The sequence below is a fragment of the Dreissena polymorpha genome, chromosome 11, assembly GCF_020536995.1.
Source record: "Dreissena polymorpha isolate Duluth1 chromosome 11, UMN_Dpol_1.0, whole genome shotgun sequence".
In the NCBI taxonomy this organism is placed as follows: Eukaryota; Metazoa; Mollusca; class Bivalvia; order Myida; family Dreissenidae; genus Dreissena; species Dreissena polymorpha.
Window position 1 is genome coordinate 51,621,278 of NC_068365.1, and position 22,998 is coordinate 51,644,275.

General features: G+C 32.2%; 1 protein-coding gene across 2 annotated transcripts in view; it reads right to left on the reverse strand.

The window, feature by feature from the left end:
- Window positions 1–20,183: 20,183 nt before the first annotated feature.
- Window positions 20,184–22,998, reverse strand: part of LOC127850264 (uncharacterized) — a 209,730-nt gene continuing 206,915 nt past the window's right edge. The window contains exon 6 of one of the 2 annotated variants that reach the window (XR_008035176.1): window positions 20,184–20,321. The gene's annotated coding sequence lies outside the window, so the exon portion shown is untranslated. The remainder of the gene's footprint in view (window positions 20,322–22,998) is intronic. The other variant, XR_008035175.1, reaches the window with a different exon arrangement.

Sequence of the window (22,998 nt, forward strand, 5' to 3'; positions counted from 1 at the left end):
TATATTTCATACGATTCGTAAATGAAAGACTATTTAACAAGGAGAAGAGTTTGCATCAAAAGAAACAATATCAGCCGCAATGCATTATTTTAAGTAAAACCTTTTTAATATCCCCGTGACATATTTTATGGACAACAACTATTCCGATCATCTTTCCCTTTATACATGACCCTTATTTCTATATGGCATTCCCAACATACTACTTTATCTCAACGGTTCTTGTACTTCATGTGTTTTAGTTTCTAATGGATTTTTATAAATTTGATATGAGAACTTCATGGCGGTCTCTAGTTTAATATATTATTTATATTATATTTCAACAGAACATGAGGTATTACTTGTAAAGTTAAGAAATATAAAGCCACGAAACAATCAAATATCAAAGGGAACATTTTATATGGAGTTGTATTGTGATTTTCGTTGTTTTTAATAAATTGCTTTGAATATGTTCAAACACCTTAATTAATTATAGAATAAATGTTAACCACAGCCGAGTAATAAGTATATTCTGTAAATTAAAGTCCCAAATAGTACATGTGAACTGTTTAATCTTTTTCAAAGAACGTTCTTGAACAACCTTTTTTAATACGCGAAGACCGACGTCTTTTGTGGTGGATTTTCTGTGATGTTTTCTTATGCATTTCACGATTCGGAAGTATCTCACTCGCTTTTTTCGACTCAATAAATTCAAATCAAGTAAAGATTGAGTCGATTATTAGTCACAGCTTTGCCATCAATATTGGCGTGGCAATAATAAAGCATTCCTCATCGATTACCAGTTTGTTTGCGAATCGAAGCGAGTTGACCCGAAGAAACAAAACACGTAAAACATTTACAGGGACTGAGAAAAGAATTAAAGCCTTCCGATCTTTCGAACATTTTGAATACGAATTAAAGGACGGAAGTTTATATGAATAAATAGAAATACTATTCAGAAAAATTAGATTTCATATTGTAGCTAACAACACGTTTTTTTGATTGCAACAATGAGAAAATGCTTACCGTCTTACATGCATACGTATGTACAGTTCGTAGTTCAGTGCTCATGATATAAAGTGTATGTGATTTCCTGAAAAATAAATTAGTCCAGACACATCTTATTTCCGGCTAACAATTACCGACACGTACATCTGAATTAGTTTCTTACGTAAGCCGTATAAGATTCTCCTCGAAAGATGTAATATAAACGGACGATGAGATGTGAAATATAACACAATCTACATACTGTTAGAGATACGCACTGACCATTGTCCTATTTGTATCTTTATTTTCTTTACGATGTATCAAAAGGTATGGCCTAGATGAGTGCATCTATGAATAACCAACTTTCAAAATACGAAGTTTGTTCTTCTTCAATACCGGAAATAACAGAAAGACGAAGGAGCTAAAACAACGAGAACAAACAAAAAAGGCAAAGTAAACAACAGCGAAAAACAAAACACAATGGCTGTCTTAATAAGCAGAAGACTTTCAATTGAACCGAGCTATAAATAAGTTGTTAAAATTTAAAACTGATTTTACATGAACTTCTCCAATTTAAACAAGAATCGTTTACTAAAAAGATACTAATAATAAAACTATGTTAAAACATTCGCTTATGTTAAATCTTAATTACTTGAAGTTTATTAGCTAAATTCTATCGAAATTGTATTGGCTATTAAATATACGAATAACATAATGGTTATATATCATAGCAAATACTAACGCACACATGACATAATACATTCACATATCTCTGCTTTAAAAAGTTATTGCAATAAACTGCAATGAGATTTAATAACACAGAAGCGTTTAACTATTCTAGTCATACTACACTGTTAGCTTTGCCCGATGTCTATCCGCCATGTTAATAGTTTTTTTTATGAGAATACACACGTTTGGTTTGAAGGAGTCTGTTGAACATCCATAATATGCGTACATTTCTGATCGTGAACATTATGTGAAAGCTGGCTATTATTTGAAATAATGCATGTTTCTGAATGCCTCCTTTATATGTGTCAGCGCACATGGGAAGTATGAATTGTATTTATTGTCATATCGTCAGTTAAATACAACACAGATCTAAGAGTGCAAAGTGCTGAGTCTTTAGCAAAAATATCGTTTACTGTCGCAATTGTGTGAATTTTTTTCATAATTAAAGTCAAATAGTGTGTCTCAAACATGAGATAATGTGTAAAGACTGTTGCATAAATTTATGTTCTTTCGAGTCAAAACACCTGAACAGAAAAAGACCAAATGTTATTTCAAGCAACTGATCGTTGTCATGACAATGCTTCGGTGACAAAACGATCATATGTTTTTGGTTTTAGCAGGCGTTCGCCAAAATATTAAAGCGCGTTTGATCGTTTTATGTTTTTCTGCAAATGATATCAACCATTATTCTAAAGCACATCCCGCGTTTTTGATTTTTCCAAGAACTGAGGATAGCGACTTTCATGTATGTTTTGTTTATTTGATTTTCATGATCACGTTTTACGCTTCACATCAATATGTACTTGTGTAAGAGTTTAGACGTACGATTTTCGTGTTTTGAATGAATGTCGGTAGGTAACAAAACGGAGTATTGTTTTTAAGTATACATGACTGTATTTTGTCTGAAACAAGTACACCTATTTTATCTTTTATTTTATTAATGAATTGCAACAACTGTCACAAACACTAAGTTCCAGAGTTATGACAAAAGTAAGACGTTCATTGTTAGTTTAACTTTGTGAAATAATTGCTGCTTTTTATGTTCCAATTATGCGATGCTATTGATTCGTCTATTTTCTACCATTTTTTTCAAATACAAAACAATGTATTTCGTAAGTAAAAGCCATCGGCTCAGAATACAATACATTAAAGTTTATGTTGAATATTATTCGGTTTAACATTTATTATGATTAAAATGGATCAATGATATAGGCTATAATACAAAATATATGTTTAACACTTTATTGTAATTTTTAAAAGATAAACATCGTGGTTTTAGTAACAATACTCAGTCGCGTCGTGGGGAGGCATTTGTTATAGAAAAATATAGCATAATATTCTATTTTGATTGACATTTGGTGTCGTATTTTCGTTTGTTCAACTTTATTTATTTGGTTTTCCATTATATATTTAACACGTACTCTTGACAAAAGCGTCGTTCAAATGGCGTCTTAGTAAAAAGGCATCTGGAAAATAAAAATTACTTACAAAAATGTTAGTCTGACATTCTATGTACACTATACGACTGAACTGGTTATGGACAAAACTAAATTCTCTTGTCATAGGAAAATATAACTACATGAACGCAATGAAATATAATTCGCTATGATTGTACCAGCCAGAGTTAATAATACCACCGTCAGCTTTAAAATATTGTCTCGAAGACAGGAATCAATATGTCATCTTTTTTATAATTGTTATTACCAGATCCACATCTGGAAGGTTCATTATTAATGGAATCAAATATCATCGCTAAAATAGCTCAGGAGTAGATCGATTAGCTACTAATTAGTGAGGTTTTAATCGAAAGGCTTAATACCAATAATATCTATGAGAATAAAATAAACTATGAAATGACTGTCGTACTTGAGACAGTTTACATCCGAAGAACATACAATTTTTAATCCCTAATTTTGAATCTCGAGGAACATCTCAACCATTGTTTCGTGGAAGATCGGGTAAGACGTGCTCTGTTTAACTGTGCAAACAACAGTTAAATCAGACATTAATATTGATGAGCTTGCGCACTATCGACATTGTCGTAAATGATTCGAACGAGAAGAACCCACTATTAGCATAAAAAGAAGACTGGTCTTTATTAATATTGTATTTCACCTATTATTTAAGGTATATTGCTAATTAGTACATGTACCATTTTCGATTTGACATTTACTGAACGTCTACATTGTGCGATCAGACGACATTGATGAGCTTAACGAAGGTTATTCTTTTCCCAATTATTAGTTTTTTGCATGCTTATTTTCTGAATAATGTATTTATAATGTTATCTATAATGGATATTAGACATGCAACCGTTTTATACATGTTGCTCTTCACTTAAGCACTATGTTTCTAATAATTAAGTGTAGCATTTGTTTCTAAATATGGATTCAACGGCATTTACAATAAATAAACAATTTCACGAGTATCTATTTTATACGCACATAGATGAATCAATACGAAAATAAATAAAATTATTATATCTCGAGTAATTTTCTGAAAATGTCACTTCAAAGCATACCAGTGAAACAGGTATTATCCGTAGCTTTCAACGATTTCTCCCAGCTTTCACAGCCGCTATTGGCAAACGACCAGAGATTGGTAGTGAGCATAATTTAGTTTTCAATTCCCCTACTTCGAATTTTTCTGAAAACGATACGCACGTTCTATTTGCAAACTATATTCAGACTGTTTTTAGAATTTCGAGAATTCACATTAACCGAAAAACATTGTTGATTACATTAAACATCAAACATAATTTTAGCTTCATATGATAGAAAGCTATATGATAATTTTATATTAAACATCCGTACACATAGAAAAAAAGGTCTCATGTTCTATGAAAACGTTTACATATATTAAGTAATACATATCCAATAATGAATTTAACTATCGATATAATTTAGTTTACAGCGTTTCCTTTTTCAATTTATTGCCATTGATTTCTGAATATACAAAATAACTAAAAAAACAAAGGTTTTGTTTCATACAAAATCTTTTCTCTGATGTTATTTTATCTTTCTATGACAAGGCAATTCTTCGGAATTGTTTTCACGTCAGGTATTTGTACAAATTGTGCAACAACGTTTAGTATACACTGTTATAGATCATATTTTGGTCTACACCACAATGCTTTGTAAATTTACAATGCCATCGATTTTCGAGAAAAAATAATATTACAATGGCTAAATTGGTTTACCGTTACATTTATGGAACAATATATTAAATACATATTCTTCCAACGAATTTTGTGAGAGGTTGTCGACTTCTGATTTACCGATAATTGACTTGACCAGCAGCTGGAGTTTCACTTCTTTATATTGTTATCGTAGTGCATTAACTTCGAAAATCTTGCAATGTCTTTTGATTGCAAAAGATGCTAACGGAATATCGCTAATTAATATGCGGAAGATACTACACTGTATGTAATGATTATTTCTTTGAGAAGGTTATGTGCCAGTTTAACATGACGATTGTTGAACTTTTAACAATCAGTTTATTTAACAAAAATACCTTGCATACATGCGTACACGCAGCTTAAATTAAAGTTAAGTATGGCCTCTCTTTTGTTAAGAAAATTAGAGCGACAAGTGTTACTCCAGGAAACAGTAATAACTCAGATACATCTTAATATGTTGGCTGCGTTCTTAGTATGCAATTGCATCTTAGAAAACGTAATCGAATCATACCATGCATCCCGAAATCGAAAAGAATCTACATTGTATTGGAAATGATTGTATATCACATTTACCAGTATCTACATATTTTAAACTGCTTGATTATTGTCATGCTTTACTACGCAAGGTGTTAAGTGCCATATTGTAAACCAACGTTTTCTTGATATAGTATAGCTAAATATAAATACAATTGATTAATTTCTCAATACCATATACCGTTATCATTTGTAAAAAGTAGAAGGAATTTCTTCAGTACGATTTCTCTAAAACACATTAAGAATTTGATACACTATTTTTTTAATTAAACGATTCCACCTCGTGCCATCACCAAATGCCCCTATTGAGAAGCCGATCGAGTGGCAGGACACATTCTTACGGAATGGAGGGACCAATAACCAGTACTGGTAATTGTGTTGCCGTAGCATCTGAGTCTGCAGGAGAAAATGTTCGGCCAGGAAGAGGTTGTACAGAATACCACAGGTTTCAACCTTGCATCCGGACTGCACTTGAAGCGGCGATCGAACAGAGTAAAATACTTTGTCATAATGCGTGATTTAACATATTTATGCCTAGTGGACTCTCCCATTCTTCAAAATTGGATCAATTTATTTTCAAAATTAGGGATGTCTAGTATATTTATTTCTATATTTAGAATATTTCTTACAGAAATTCCTTTAAGCAAACAGCGCAGACCTCTCATCTGGGTCTACGCTGTTTGCAATAGCCTTTTTTTCTAGACGCTAGGCATAAATGGGTTAAGAATAAGCAACCTCCATTGTAGTAAGTACAGACATATTTAAATTGAAAGTTTTGTTTTTACACTTGAGGACAAATATGAAACCGGCTAATATCCAAGCAGCGACAATTACGGTAATCAAAAGAATTATCTTATGTCAAGAAAGAAATCAAATGGTTTGCAGCAGAACTGAAATATCAACCAGTCGAATAATGGCAAGAGCTTTTTAACCACGCATGTTGGTTATAAGAAACCAAAAACAAATCATCCACTATTTTATGAATTAGTTAATGCTTGTTAGACATGCGATTAATTGATTAATTGTCGCAATCATACTTGCAAACTTATCGACGAAACAAAAGTAATGTTCTCAATGTGCATGCATTGAAGGCAAACAAAACAAAACAATTTTATCTAAAGCAACAAAAGGTTGAACGTTTGTATTTCGGCATTTCGCTGTTTCAAACGTATCGTCTTGTCATCATAAGAAAATAATTACCGGACAACACGTGATCCAATGCCACTACAATATGGAGAAAAACATTAAATACAATTTTCCTTGCGAAACATTTAACCTATTATTATTCAACGTTGTGAACATCTTTTGTTACATTATGCACCTGTAGAATTTAGGTTGTACTTTAGAGGACCATTTCAAGGAAGTCATGCATATTGATAATTTGAGAAAACATCTCTGATACAATGCAATCGATCTCTAGAAAAAGGACACTTATCATGTTTCTGAATTACTTGTGCGAAATATTAGCATAGGAAAAAGCAAGAAGTAAGCGAAAACTGTAAGAATACATTGCAACATATAGGTGAAATTCTCTTCTCCTGCAATGACTGCGAATCCCGTTTGGCAAACCGTATTGAAGTTGAATAAGCACTACCGTAAGCAATTATTATTGTTAAGCGACATTCACTAACTGTAAAACAAAAATGGTTAATGTAATACAGAGCGTAACATTCATTGGGCTAGTGAAGCGTTTATACTGGTTTTAGTGAACCTGCAGCTGCATCATCACGAGAGAAACTTTATTATACATTCAGCTCATTATTATAACATGGCACCAATCGCCAAACTGGCCATTAAAATCCAGCCTGCCCTACATCACGTTTACAGTTCAAACAACTACCCTTCGACGTCCTTATACATAAGTTAATTAATTGAAAATGAAACGAATAAAAAGTGTTATTACCTTGCTTCAGCAATTCATTATACAAACCACTTCGAAATGATTGTATTTTCCATCAAAATAGAACGAAATCAATTTGTTCCAATCACTATTAAAATGAAACATTAGAAGCAACTTATTGATTGTTAATTTTTAAATTGTGTTTGTTTAATTATTTTTCGTCACAATGCAACTGCTTCTCTTTTGCACTACTTAACACACCCCAGGAAACCCGATACCTTGTGAGCCGTGTAATACCATAGGGGAAAGTGCTGTGTATTTTGGCATGAACTTACACAGGGTAAGTAAATTGGAAATAAAAAAAAATAATCAAATGACAATTTGAAACAACTGTGAATTAACATTGATAACAAAGGTATTGGCCTACATGTAGAAAAAATCGTGACAAATTTTCTTAAAAAAGGAGCGAAATGTGGCTCCCTCAAGTAAAAGATCGGGCAAAACGGGCCATGTTCAGGCATTAAGGGGAGAAAAACGGCTTTGATTTGCAAGCCACTACAATAATTAATTAATTTTTGTCACGAAAAAAGAATAATAAAGTCACTGCTTACATAAGGTTTCCTGGTCTTCCCCAGATGGTATCCATGTTTTCCCAACATGATCATTAAAAAAGGCAACTTTCTCCACACGAAATAGTTTTCTTCAGAAACCCTGCTGAGAGGTTATGGCAGATAAGTGAGTTTGTATAAATCCCTTAATTATTGTAGTGGTTTGCACATAAAAGCAGTTTTTCTCCCCTAAATGCCTGAACATAGCCCATTTTGCCCGATCTTCTACTTATGGGAGCCACATTTCGCTCATTTTTTTAAGGAAATGTGTCAGGATTTTGTCGACATGTATGCCAATACCAATATCAATGTGAATAAACAGTGGTTTCAAATTGGACTTTGAACATTTTATTTTTTTCCGATTTACTTACCATATGTAAGTTCATGCCAAAATACACAGCACTTTCCCCTATGGTATTACACGGATCACAAGGTATCGGGTTTCCTGGTGTGTAACACACACATGAAAAACACGCAAAAAGCTGTTGCGTAAACATTTATGTTTTACGAGGTTTTTATGAATAAATAAATTAGAACTTTTCTGTTTTCGATTAAAACTAAGCAGTTGAAACCGTTTCGCTCCAGATATTAAGCGATCGTTTTACAAAATGGAATTCAAGCATTTATTAGTATTTCGTCGGAAAATAAGCAATCACCTACATCTGTATGCTGCAGACGCGTTCTGTATTTCCTTAACTAAGTTAATGGCATATTTAAGATGACATCTTAACGAACATTATGTTATTACACAAACGCGTGGTTTGTATTGACTATATAGTAAGTGTTTACAATGTATACTAATTTTCAGCACTTTAAGAGATTTTCACTTAAGAACTGGTTGATGAGGTTATTTGTATCTTACCAATAGCATTAATCGGATGTGTGTGTTACTTCTCAATCTAAATATTATTTATTTATTTGTCGATGACTGTATTGGTTTTCGATGAACAAATGGAGTCTCAGTCTAAAATAGACATGATCACAATCTAAACCAAAATGCAAATCCAATTGTTGCTTCAGCTTTTATCGACGATGATTACGTTCATATTTTATGCATCGCTTTTAATTCATACGTCTTATAGCTCTTATAATATTCATTGTAGCTAAGGCAAAAGATTGTCTTTTATGTGATTAATGGCATGGAGAAACATTGGTAATTTTCTTATACATGGCTTTATCTCGAGTATTTGCTTCAAAAATTCGTCAAATACGTACATTAGGCCACACGAGCGAACTTAAACCAGCAACGTTGTTGCTTCTTTGAACTACGAAATATGCAGTCATTTTTTTATGAAAACATTCGTTGAGCATGATTAAGTTAATATTTTATGCAGTGCAGATGCCTGTTAGTTTGCATCATTGCAACAACATATCAGGCACAGATGAAAGACGCATTTTTTATTATCTCGCAAAGCTGTATTTCAATTACCAACCACATCTCAGCGTTAGATCCGGCAATGCTACCATTTAAAATCACTACAATATCGTTGAACATATGTATGTCAATAATTGTTTGCATAACTATATGTTCTTTCGAGTCAGAACCCCATAACCATTAGGAACCCATGCTTTGTACCTGCAAGTGATCGTTGCCATGACAACGCTTCGTTGACAATTCGTTAATATGTTTGTTGATTAGACAGGCGCTCTGAATATCAATGACTGTTTGCATAACTTGATGTTCGTTTGAGTAGAACTCCACAACACATTAGAACACATGCTTTGTTCCAGCAAGAGCTCGTCGCCATGACAACGCTTCGGTGACAATTCGTTAATATGTTAGTGGATTATACAGGCGTTTGGAATATCAATGATAGCCTGTTTGATCTGATTATGTTCTCTATTGCTGTTTTCCCCTATGTTTATCCCAATCACATAATTCGTGTTTTTATTTACAAGAACTGAGTGTGGGGACATTCATGTATTTCCCATTTGTTAATATGATTTTCCTCATAATTTTTAAGGTAGACATCCAAATATACATACTTATAGTTAAGACGTACGAAGTTTGTTCTTTAAATGAATGACGGTATTTACAAAACGAAATTATTGTCATGAGTATATATTACTTTATTTTGTCCGAACCAAGTAAACTCATTTTATCGTTTATGTTTTTGTTTATTTCAACTGTCGCAAAAAGTTAGCTCCAAAACTATGACATACAAGTATAACATACATGGTTAGTTAAAGTTTGTGACTAACTTTATTTATGTCAATTTTCCTTTCTGCATTTTACATAAAGCGATGCTATGTTGTTTTTTTCTTTCGTTTTTTTAAAGATTGTGTTCATTATTATTCAGTAAACCATTTATTATGAATTATGGGTAAATGAAATGGGATGCAATACAATATACATGAAATGGGCATTTTATCTCGAAAAACTGTATTTAACACATTTTAGCGTTATAGCCGGCAATGCTAGCCATTTAAATCATTAAAATTCAAGGTGATAACATATATTGATTCTAAATATCGTTAAACTTATGTATGTCAATGATGTAAGAAATATTGAAATTGTGATCGTTTATGCTTCACACTGACATGATGAATAACAAAAATAGAATAAAAACCACATACATTCTTTTGTTTTGATTGTCAAGTAAGAAGTTTTATCATTCTTTAAGACATCAGCGGGTTGCATTGCGCCTTTGAAAAAAATTACTATTTAAATATACATTAGTAAAAGTCAATTGCATAGTTTCACAATAAAGAATATATGTAAATGTTTAATATTAGGACTATCGATTAATTAATGAATCATAGCATATGAAAGACGAGTATATGGTGTAATTTGTTTGTTATTAACCGGCCAGATTATACAAATAATTGTATTCGTATTTGTTTAGTTTATGTGACATTTGGTTGGGTACGAGCGTGTGTTGAAATAATTAATAAGAACTTCACGAAGCAGTGTATTGTTTCTTTATATGAATAGTGTAGGACAGGATCCCAGCCAGTCCCACATGACTTCTTATACACTTTCAGTTTTTTTTTCAGTTTAAGCATAATTATTTGCCTTGAATATATATTTGTTTAGACATATAATATATGGTTCATAATTGCAGTGTGGTACACCTGAAGTAAAAATAACATCTCAACTACCACATACGTCTTCGTTCTGCGTCCTAATGTAAATGTATGATAGTTTCCATGATCATGGAAGCAATTATAAAGCTTTTGACATGTATAAGTTGAACGAGTTTTACATTTACATTTACGACTTTCTCCTCGCTTTCCGCGAATTATATGTCCTTGATCGAGTGTTGAAGACAATGTCATATTGTTCTGAGGATAGTCGTTTCATTAATTACAAAAAAAACACAGTGTATACATGTTTTCGTCGGTAAGGTCGTCAACTGAGCTTTGTTACAGTTTCCATCCATATGTGTATTTCGGTCAATTCACCAAATACAAATGCAGCTTCTGATATCGATTCCTTCAATGGGAATATAAATGGCATTCGCAAACAGTAAGAAAATAGTTAAAACGTATGAGGATGACCTTAATGGTTTAATATACCTCGATGGTCTGCCACAATGATGTTCATGATCAAAGTTCGGTTTCTATGAATTATTAATTTAAGTATTTACTAATTGTTGGGTTTAAATATTAAGGCCCTTTTTCTGGAATATTATGATTGTGTACGAATGTGTAAACGATAATAGCTTTACTACAAGTAAAATATGTGGTAAAAATGAATACAGCTTAAACAATTCTTATGCTTCACCAATATATCATGTGCCAAATATAAGTCATCTGCCTATATAATAAAACATCAAAAAACACATATCATTTATACATGGTAATACATTAACATTAAAATTGTATACTATACGGAATGACATTGTTGCATGGGCATTCAGTTATGTGTTAATATCTGTTTGATATAAATTTCTTATCACCCATATGTAAACGTAACTATATATTTGGTTTTCAATTACTATTTTTTTAAATTTTCTTCTGTACACCTTTTCCTAAGGGGTAATAACCTACAATATTCGTATCTTCAAATTGTATATTTCTGTAAATACCCCCCTGAAATAGGTATTTCATATCTAATACATCGTTATGAAACGTAATGTTGATGCTTGTACAGCATCCCTTGTTCTTGCTTGGAATGAATTGACTAATTGAATAGTTTTTATTACTTTCTCACGTCTGATGGCAATGCACTATATTAATTGTTTGGTCTGATTATACCTGCATATTAAATATCGTCAATGTCAGCATAAACAAATGTGCTCGAAGTACTAAGTGAACATTTTATTTTAATATAAGTTGCTCGAGTTACACGATTCTCATGAAGTATTTAATCGTCAATCGTTCGTTTGGATTCTTTATTGGTTCAGTTCATACATGTTTGTATGAGTTTATTGATTCATTCTATCTGCATATTATGCTTTTTCCTTATGATGTGATCGATTTACAGTTTATCATGATGCATTTTTTGTTAAGTATAACTAAATTGAATTGAATGAATTGCATTATTATACCATTCTCTGTTGTTTTATCATTTTATTTGACTTGACTCGTGCATATTTCTCAAATGCAACAACAAGCGCACGCATTATACTTTTTAACCTTAAAATAGTAATCAAACACTTAAACGCGCGAGTCTGATTTTGTTTAATAACTTAAAAACATCGTTTGTATGAATTGTACACTTGCAACATGGGCTTTCCTTTGATGATAACATTATGTGTGATACCAACTGCTGGTCGTATGACGTGTCTTAATCAGTGTGCATGATTACTTAACGTTGTCGGGTTCACAGCTGGATGTTAATTGATGTCAAGTTGATACAAATTTGATATAAATGTATTGTCTCATTTGTCAATTCATTGTTCATTTCAGGAAAAAAGATTTAGCTTCATGAAAATACATCATGAGTAAATATCGTGTGTCGATTTCAATTCAGTTATTATCGAACATTTGCTCTTTGTAATACATCCACGCCGTTGCTTCTGGCGAAACAAAACTACGAAATGAGAAGGTAGGATAAAATAAGTTGCATTTGAGCACAAAATGCACACGGTCCCTGGATGATGTATATTGGGAATGGCTGCGTCAGCACAATAAAATTGTGTGAGAAGTATTTAAGCTTCATTTCAAAAGATGTCCGTCATTATTTAAAAAGTAGTTGTGTGATTCCTACAAGTTGTCGTTTAGGAATGTTTTAAACATAGCTTTGTTTAGAACATATGTCATTATGTTATGTGCACTGGTTCTGTACAACGGCATTCTCAGTTTACAAACAGCATTTTTTCCCAACATTTTGTCCTGTGTCTTCTGCAATATGGTATGTGAAGTTGTTACGTTGTATGCATATGCCGATTTCTTCTATTTATTTGTCTAATGTTATGTTCATTTATCAAGTGAGTATACTAACGTCTGATGAAATCGTGTTTCGTCACATCATTTCGTTTGTAGGGTACAGAATAATATGTTGCTGCATATACCATGATGGCATTGATATACACGCAACTTTTTTGTATAATGTTATGAAGATTGATATTAAAGAACAAATGAATTACGATGTTGATACGTTTAAACAAATTAAATCGTCTACATGCCTTTACTTCATTTGACCTTGACTAGGAAGTAATAGACTAAACAGGTAGTCCGCAACATACATTTGAAGCAGGATATAATAGTTGTTTATAACAGCGCAGGTGTATTTCACATCCAGAGTTTAAAATCATTTAAATGTAGGATAACGGAAATATCTCGTTAAGAACGCCGCTTTTTATACGATATGCGATGCTTTATTTATACCAACTTTTGAAAGTTCTTTCGTTTGAACATATCCGTCAATATATCGAACTAACGTGATGTAACCGATTTCCTCAGTTTTGGCTTCTTTAACCTAGATTCTTCTTCTGAATATTGAGTGTCCTGACACAAAGTCGTTTTGCGGAAAATATACAATTATTGAAGTAGTAAACGGGTGGACAACATGTGTCATAAAATAGTTTAGATTTTGTATGGAGTTCTCATACAATTAGCGTGAAATTCCATTACTGTACGGATTTTGAAACACATACCTTTCAAGTTCAAAACATGTTCATGTGAAACACAGACTTGCTTGGCTAACATTAATCTTAACATGTTACGTGTATTATACATACGTGATTTAATAGTGTATACGTTTTATGCTGCCTCGCATGGAATGCGGTCAACTTTACTAGCGGAAAGATCAGCATGTTATGATATACATAATTAAAACAATATAAAATAACCATGTCGACTCAATATATGGGTTAAGTGCAGTTAGGAGAAATGTGAATGCAGTTTGTATATCGACAAAGTTTCTGCTTGTGAAGGTATTGTGTAAATTATGTAAGCAATATGTTAAACATGCTATATTTTACACTTTAAAACATAGCATGGTTCAGCACATATGTCATTATGTAATGCGCAATGGTTCTGTACAACGGCATTCTCAGTCTACAAACAGCATTTCGTTCCAACATTTTGTCCAGTGTCTTCTGCATTATGGTATGTGAAGTTGTTACGTTGTATCAAGATTTTCAGGTTTCACGTTTTTCTGGAATGCAGCTCAACTAACACAACACTTTATCGAAAGGAAACAATAGCTTTTGACAAAATTTCTAGACCTTGTTGTACTTGTTTAAGTTTCCAGCATGTTATTTATAAAACTTAATGTTTGGAGTATCAGTGAAAATAAATAATCTAAGTTAACATCGGTGGAAATACACTTCAATTTTAATAATTGATAAATAATTTAAATGGTTTAGAGCTTTCAGTTTCTGTATAATTTTTTTTTTTGATGCATTCTTATTGAAACATTTTAAAATATCATTTATGCAATACGTTAATAAAAATGAAATTTGTATTGATATATTTGATATCGGTGTCGCGGTAATAAGTCTAAAACTTCAGTTTTATTCGCATAGAGTTCAACGCATACACCCAAAATTAGCAGTATGTTAGAATTGTTAAACAAATACATGGTAATCTCATTAATCATTTGAAAATTAAGTATTTGACAAATGGCAATATATTGACTATATATAGAATTATCGATACATGTGTATTTATTTTCTACAAATTAATTAATGACATGTTTGTTTAATGTTTAATGTATGTATATGTCTTTTTTTGGATGCTGTATATGGAAAATGATATAATAGTTCTTTGTTAAAGCACGTACGTTAATTAATATAGACAGTTTAATTTGTTTATATTATTACGCCCGTATTGGTTATCACAAATGTATCATTAACCTTATAGCAAATTCGGTTTTACATTTGACAGAGCCTAGACATAAACAGGTTTGGCTGCCAAATCTTTCCTGACTATGTTTTGCCTGACACGCTGTTTCGGGGTTTTACCTGACGAAATGCAAAATATGCAGACTGTGAAATGTATCAAATAGTTAAAATGCAATCATACTGTGTGAACATTATTGTTTAAAACAACAAGAGAGAATCTGTTAAACAAGTTTATTAACTTACTAATATGATCTTCAACATTTTCATTACAGTAATATCATATTAATAAATGCAATTCAATTGTAATGACATTAATTATATATTATATAATTAACATCTGTTGAAAATAAATCACGACCGACATTTTGTTATAATATCACATGTATTTTTATGACGCAGGTATGTGATATAATTCACATTAATTAATGTTCTATTTAATAAAAGCAAACATCACGGAGGGCTGCTCGTTCAGTCACTTATGGCATTTGTATCCAAAGTGAGTTTTGCTATGCCCTTTACATAATATAGTCGTTCTTTGGAATATGTTTCAAAATTATGTTAGAATTGTTTTATAATTTTGAAATATAATTGATATCAGCGAATGTGTCGGTTAGGCAACTTGTAATATGGGCAGTTCATCAATACGTTTTACGATCGGTCCATATAAATCACAAGCGGTCAATACAAGAAAACAGTATCAGAAGAGGTTGTCATTTAAATCACATTTATGAATTTAAATACAAATGTTTCTATACACATCTTTTACGTTTGGAAATAATGTTAGCAAGATTATGAATCCCTCTTTTGTAAGTGTATCCATTATTTAATAAATAAACTTGTTCAAGTAACGTAACCAAAGGGAAATACATATTGTGCTGAATATGCAAAAGTGTTAAATTTATAATTAGCAACATTTGACTGATAAACAACTACACATTTTTTTCAATTCTTTAATGATAATATATTTGTGTGCGAATACATGTATAAGAGATTGGTTTAGTGGATCGTAAAAGCAGACACGTAGTTGAACATACGCTCGTAACGAACGTGAAACGTATTTATTTTAAAAGTATGACATCTGACATCAGAAACGGTTGCTCTTCAATTAATATTACTCCATCCCATTATGCATTTTACGACATGTTTGTCATAAGTTGAACTTGATTGTAGCCTTTATGAACTTATATTGAACTATACACGAACCTGGATTGACATATCACCTCTTTGTAGCATATAGGGCGTGTTTTATTTATTCATTTATTAATATTATTTTATATTTAGAGCAATAATTTGAAATAAATGGATACTAAGTATATTGCAAATGTTACCAAGTCGATCAGTGCATATACGTATTCTGAAACAATTACATTTTAACTAAGCTTGAGTAAAGGCAAAACGTTCATCCATTCACACTATAGTTTAAGATCTTTGACATTGTTAGTAATTAGCGATATCATGATTCAGTGTGCAATTAAACCGTTTTATGTGACACTATATAAGGACAGACGCAAGCATGGTACATTTGTCAAAACCTTACTGGAAATGTCCCAGATGAAAGTTACCATCACGCTTGAAATATGTTCACAGTATTCATTGCTAGACATTACACTGGTCTAGTAGTTTTGTTGGGCGTTTTTATGTGAATCTTACATAGTTATAATCTGATGTCACAATCAACTCAAATGAAACAAGTGACTTAAATAATCGGATTCAATCATTGATGCAAAATGGAAATATTAATCTGCAAATGAATACGATTTAATGATGTATAACGTGTGTTTTGTTCTAACGCCGTTTAGAACAATAATTTGCACTATGTCATCAATATGTTCCATTATAATGTGGTCTTGATAGTGCTAAAAGTGGTTGAAGTTGATAATTCAAAGCCCTATTTATTTGTATAACTTACCAATAACAAGTCGCATTTAACAGAAATATCTTCGAGTGTTTTTCCGCATTATTATTAACTATAGGCTTACTTGCATATCAGGTACAATGAGTTAGTTAGTGTCAACCGTGAACATGTATATGATATTCCATTTGTCATGTTGATTTCCTTAGTTAAATTTTTTACCTGGTGTTAATTGCATTTATGCAAGTGCATGAGCTGTACCAAAACACTTTTCATCGTGATTCATTCTTTAAATTATTTCACTTGATCTTGTCAGTTCTGAGTGCATCATTCTTCATGGTATATACGTTTGAGCTACTCCACATTTCCTTTACTTGCCAAAATTGTGTGTGTTTCGTTTCTGTCTTACATATTAGAGTAATGCCAGACTTTCATGTAAAAACCGTATCTGCTCTACTTCAATATTTATGCATTGATGCTATTTCCATATTAAACTTTATGTATGCCAGTCATCAACTGTCCTTTGTATTAATATGTTTTACATGTTTATGGATGTAAGTCAATAGGCTATCAGAACTTTATGGCGGCCTCTCGCTCAAATTATAGTTAAATAGTGCATGAGGTCTTATAAGTCATTTTCAAAATCTATATTGTTAAGGAACACATTAATAACAAGAGAAACATTTTATATAGCGTTGTATTGTTAGCATCTTTGTAAAAGACATTTCTTCTCACATGTTCACAAAATATTATCAATTGGACATAACTGTTAAAGGCACAAGATTATTCAACGCTCGCTAATTTTACTTATTCCAACAAAAAATATCAACGACAGTACTGAGTTGTATCCGTGATATGGCGGGTATATTTAATGTTCATTGAAGTAATTTGCATTGCGACATATTACATTAACACTGTATTGTATTGTATCTCGAGTGTTTCTGTCTCCGGAGAAATAAGCAGCATTGGGGGTTATATACGTTCCATTTAATAATATTTCTATTCGTGGGGATTATGCTTTTTAAACTATTGTATTTTAATTGTCGAACTTTTGTATTCACCATTATTTTGTGTATAGTAAGATATACTGAGTTTCAGTCTATTGTTTGGGTTAATAGTGTTTTCCAAAACGTGCGCAGACAAGGTGGAGTGAAGTGTTGTGTTACATGTAAAGACGGAATATCTTTGTTCCTCAGGGCTTTCAGGGCAAGTTTTTTTGTCGTAATGGTATGCATTTTTAAGTTTAACGTTTGAGTTATAGAGAATACTAGGTTAGCGTTGAATACAGAGACGTTTATGTTGCGAGGCTTAGAACGCCGGAAGCGCGAGCCTTGGCGAGCGCTTTCGGTGTTCGAGCCGAGCAACATAAACTTCTCTGTATTCAACGCTAATCCTAGTATTCTAGTAATCCCATTTGATTTTTTCAACGTGACATTAAACATAAATAGATCTAATAACCTTAACAATAATTTTAATTCAGTCATAAAAGCGCTTAAAATCTAACAAATGTGACCATGCGTAGTGATATACATGTTTTTGTTCTGGTACGCAAAATAGTCTTTAAAAAATTCACACACAAACTGTAAAACAAGTAAAAATATCACCATATGCCTCGATTCAATTTTACGCAGTATGAGAATTTTAACACATTACGACCGCGAAAAGAAGATTTTACTTTACTATAATTAGAATTATTTTCGAAAGAAAATGATCAAAATCCAATATGGCGGCGATTGCTCCTGACAAAATGCTGTCGATGTCAACATACATGTACACCATCGACGACCTAGTTCTGGCTACCATAACTTTAAATGTCGCTTTTTATGATTTTTTACTGGCGCTACTTTGTACAGGTCTGTCAATACTATATAAACTGTACGCTGAAGTTTCTTTAGCTATCGACGACCTTGACAATTTTGACGAGTAAACAGACAATTGCAGCGACTGACACTTTATTTGAAAAAATATACTGGGCAATACGTTTTCCGACTTCGGACGACGAATTTAAGGACGCGCAGAACGTGTTTTTTATATAATGTTATGGGTATGCCGTGTGTGATCCGATGCATCAATGGCGCCCATGTTAAAATCATTTCCCCGAGAACAGGGAACGACAAAAGTACAAACAAAAATCAAAACACGTAAGAACTAGTATCTTACCTTTAATTATCCTTTAAAATCCATCTAATAATCCATTTAACTCAGTAAATGACGATTTTGCATCTAGGGTCTTTAATAATTATTTTAATATAGTTAAATAAAGACCCTTATGCCACTCTATCACTTTTTTCAAATGAGTTTATGAACTCAATAAATTTTCTTCTTCGTCACACGCTACGTCAAGTACTCTACATTACTGCTATTCAAATGAACCGGAGCAGTTTATCTAATAATAGCCGTTGGTAAACTCGGTTGCATTTGCAGATTTCTGCATACAAACATAATTATGTTTAAACTTGCACAATGTTTTATTTATCTATGGTAAATGCCCTTTTTGTACGAGAAAATAATTTAATATATAAATACACAAAGAATGGAAAACATTCCAGTACATAACAGATAAATGAGTAGAAAATACCCGTGTACAAAATGGGACGTTCCCAATTCCAGTGTGGTGCTATTTTTACCATCTTATACTTTATACAGCTCTATGCCTAACGTGAATTAAATAGGAAAGCAAACATAGCAGATTATTCATGAACTGTGCGATATGTGTATGGCTTGTTGTACATTCTTAATTTTTAAGTTAAATGTCAAAAGTATATATATGCATTGGTTATAAACAATGCACACGAAATAAGGAAAATGTGATCAATTGACAATTCAGATATGTCTACAAACAGTTCATGTAGAAAACATGTGAAATAAGTCGCGTTTATAATAAATCGTCAAAAAATGGGGAAAATGACGCAATAAGTATGTCATTTTATGACGCCATCAATCAGCTGATTCATTATACGGATGGCGAAAAATTATGTCATATGACTAGATTTAAAGGTTGAAGGTCGCATAATTTTGAAGCTTAAGTTTTGTCGACTTTGTTTCTTATGAAAAATCATTCAGTGGTAAAGTAAATATAAATAAAAAATAACAAAACAAAAATCGTGTAATTTTATATTTTATTTCAACATTTCTTTTGGTGAATATGTCATATATATATTTTTCTGCAAAATATGCACATTTTCGTCCAATGGGTGACCTTAAAATTCGATCAATGAACCAAACAATATCCACCTGATTTTAGCGCATATCGCATAACGTCATTTAAAAAGTAGTCCGTGCACGCGACAGGTATATTCCACAGTGTTGAATACAAGCAAGTATATTCCACAACGTGTTATACCGTCAATGTCGCGGTGAAAATGGGATAAAATCGATTTATCTGATTTAAGTATTTCCTTTATTGTGTAAGTATGTCTCATTTAATGGTACTCATTTCTGCTAGCACGTTTTGTTTAGATTTTAGCTTATGTAATATAACAGCCTCGGAGATATTGTCCATGTTTAAAATGTCTTTTATGTATAAGATCCCGGATTCGATCCAGATTGCGAACAGTAGAGCTATTCTATTGTAATTTATTAACCTGTTACCTCATTATATTTGAGATCCTATATACAATAAATTTTTGGTTTTGGTTTAGGTTTGATACTATTTAACTAAATATATGAGATCTATGTAAAACAGTGGAAGTATTGTTTGAACATCAGGTAACGATATGAACGAATCTAAATTCATTTCCACGTTAGTTTAAACATATTGTTTTAATAATTTACCAAATTGCCTCATCTATATGACAGGTTTATTTAATCCCCTTACTTTAAAAATATTTTGAATAAGTTTCAAGGTCAGGAATTTCTATGCCAACATTCTTGCTAGTTGCGAATCAATATTGATCGCTTTATCTGTTCAGGTATGTTATTCCATAGAAACGTAAAAAGCATTGAGTTGATTTCGTTTAGTCTTTTTTTTAGAAATACATATGTTTTGTTTAAGTTATGCTTACTTAGGTAGTATTAAGGAATTGGTAACCATTAATTATCCGAAGATTGTTAAATTTCTTTTGTTAAATTCATTTATTTAGGTTTGCCAAATTGTATTTTCCTTGTTCAAGAGTTCTCAATCGTCAAGGTTTGTTCCAAAAAATAGTACCGAGAGCCTTCACCGTCGGTTGAAAAATTGCATCATTTATGCTGGTGATTAGGTTGCTTTTAGATTTACCAATTATAATGTCTTTTGTGTTTGTTTAAAGCCTTACATGTCTCAAAATGTATCGATTATGTTCATGGCAATTGGAGTTTCATGAACATCTTAAAGGAATACTTTTATGTCATCGGCTGGTTGTGGTAGTTTTAATTGCTTCATGTCGTATGTAATGTGTATATCTTGGACATCGTCATTTGATCTTATGTTATTTGCTAGTCCGCTACTCATCAACAATAAAGAATAATAGGGACGATAGCTGACAACTTTGCCTGATTCACGTTTACACTTATTTTGTTGCGTACATTCAGCCGGTGTTTGTAATCGACGAGGTGATATGTGTCTAAAATCTTGACCCACTGGAGGAAATTGTGTTTGGAAATAAACTTCTCTAGTCCCTATTATGAGATTACATTCTCCTGTGTAAAATGTGTTTTTGAAGTTTAAAATTATGAGTGCGCCATCTTTGCCAAACATACCAGCATAATCGATTATATACAGGATCTGACATATGTTGAAAACGAGAACATATCAGTGCAAATTGGGATTCAAGAGAATCTGTAGCGCAACTAATTTATCTTCTGGGGCATACATTATATCAGAGAAATCTTATTTCCGGCTAACAATTACCGATAACTTCATCTTACTTAGTTTCTTACATTCGCCGCAACGAAATCTTTTCTAAAGATGGTATAATAGTTTAAAATACGATGCGGAATATACCACAATATACATGATAATTGTTATGTAACGCATTGAACTGGGTTCTATTGCAATTTTTATTTGTTACAATCTATCAGAGAGCTTGGTCTAAATGTGCGCTTATGATACATCTATAAGCAGCATAAAGTTTCAAACAACGTGTTTGTTCAGCAAGAAGCACATGTTTTGATCCCCTTATCTGACCAGAACAACACAAACTTTAGGCAAAAAAGCAACAACAACAGAACAAAAAAAACACAACGACACAAAAGTTAACAACAATAAAAAACAACACGCGATGGTGTCTTAATAGGCTTGCGATCAAGCTTAAATAAATCGTTTATATTTAAACCCGACGTTGAATGTCATTCTCATATCTAAATATCAATTGCCTCCTGATGAGGCAATAATCATAAACATACGTCTAACATTGCGCTTTTGTAACATATTAATAATGTGACGCAAACGAGCAAAGCTAAATAGGCTTAAACAAACTAAATCGACCGCATGATAACCAAGTGTGCTTGGTATGTTAATAAGGTTAACCATCGGTGTATACAACCACCAAAATATCACTGGAGAGCAACATAGTCCTACCTTTATACGTACAATGACAGTTTTCAGCATTTGTTATATTTGTCTGTCGTTAATATGAATATAATATTTAATAGTTCAGTTTGGTTTCAGTATCTTCTTATATCAACATCTATGAACAGCCTTCCTCTCAACTGCTCCGCTAACAGAATGTTTCAACGTTGACATTTTGCTCATGCATCATCAAGTAGTTTACTTCTAACGCTACCACTTTACCGCGCAGGCTTGTGCTTATTATTTACCTTGTAGACGGTATCGGTAAAACCAGTTTTTGCACAGTTATCGATACGATGCGCTACTGTAACAATCGCTTTATTAATTTGCCGATTTCGGTAGATGTTTATCAATAAAAGAATTTATATTGATAGTTTAACATTGTATAAGTCGCTTGTTTTATATTATTTGAATATAATGAATACATTGCTGTTTGAATGAACGAGACATTTTATAAAAAAAATCAATTTGCAAACGTGTTGGCGTTTTTACGGGTTTGAAAATCGCCAATACAAAAAATGCTAGAACGACACATATATTCACCGAACGATAAAAGGGCGACGAATTT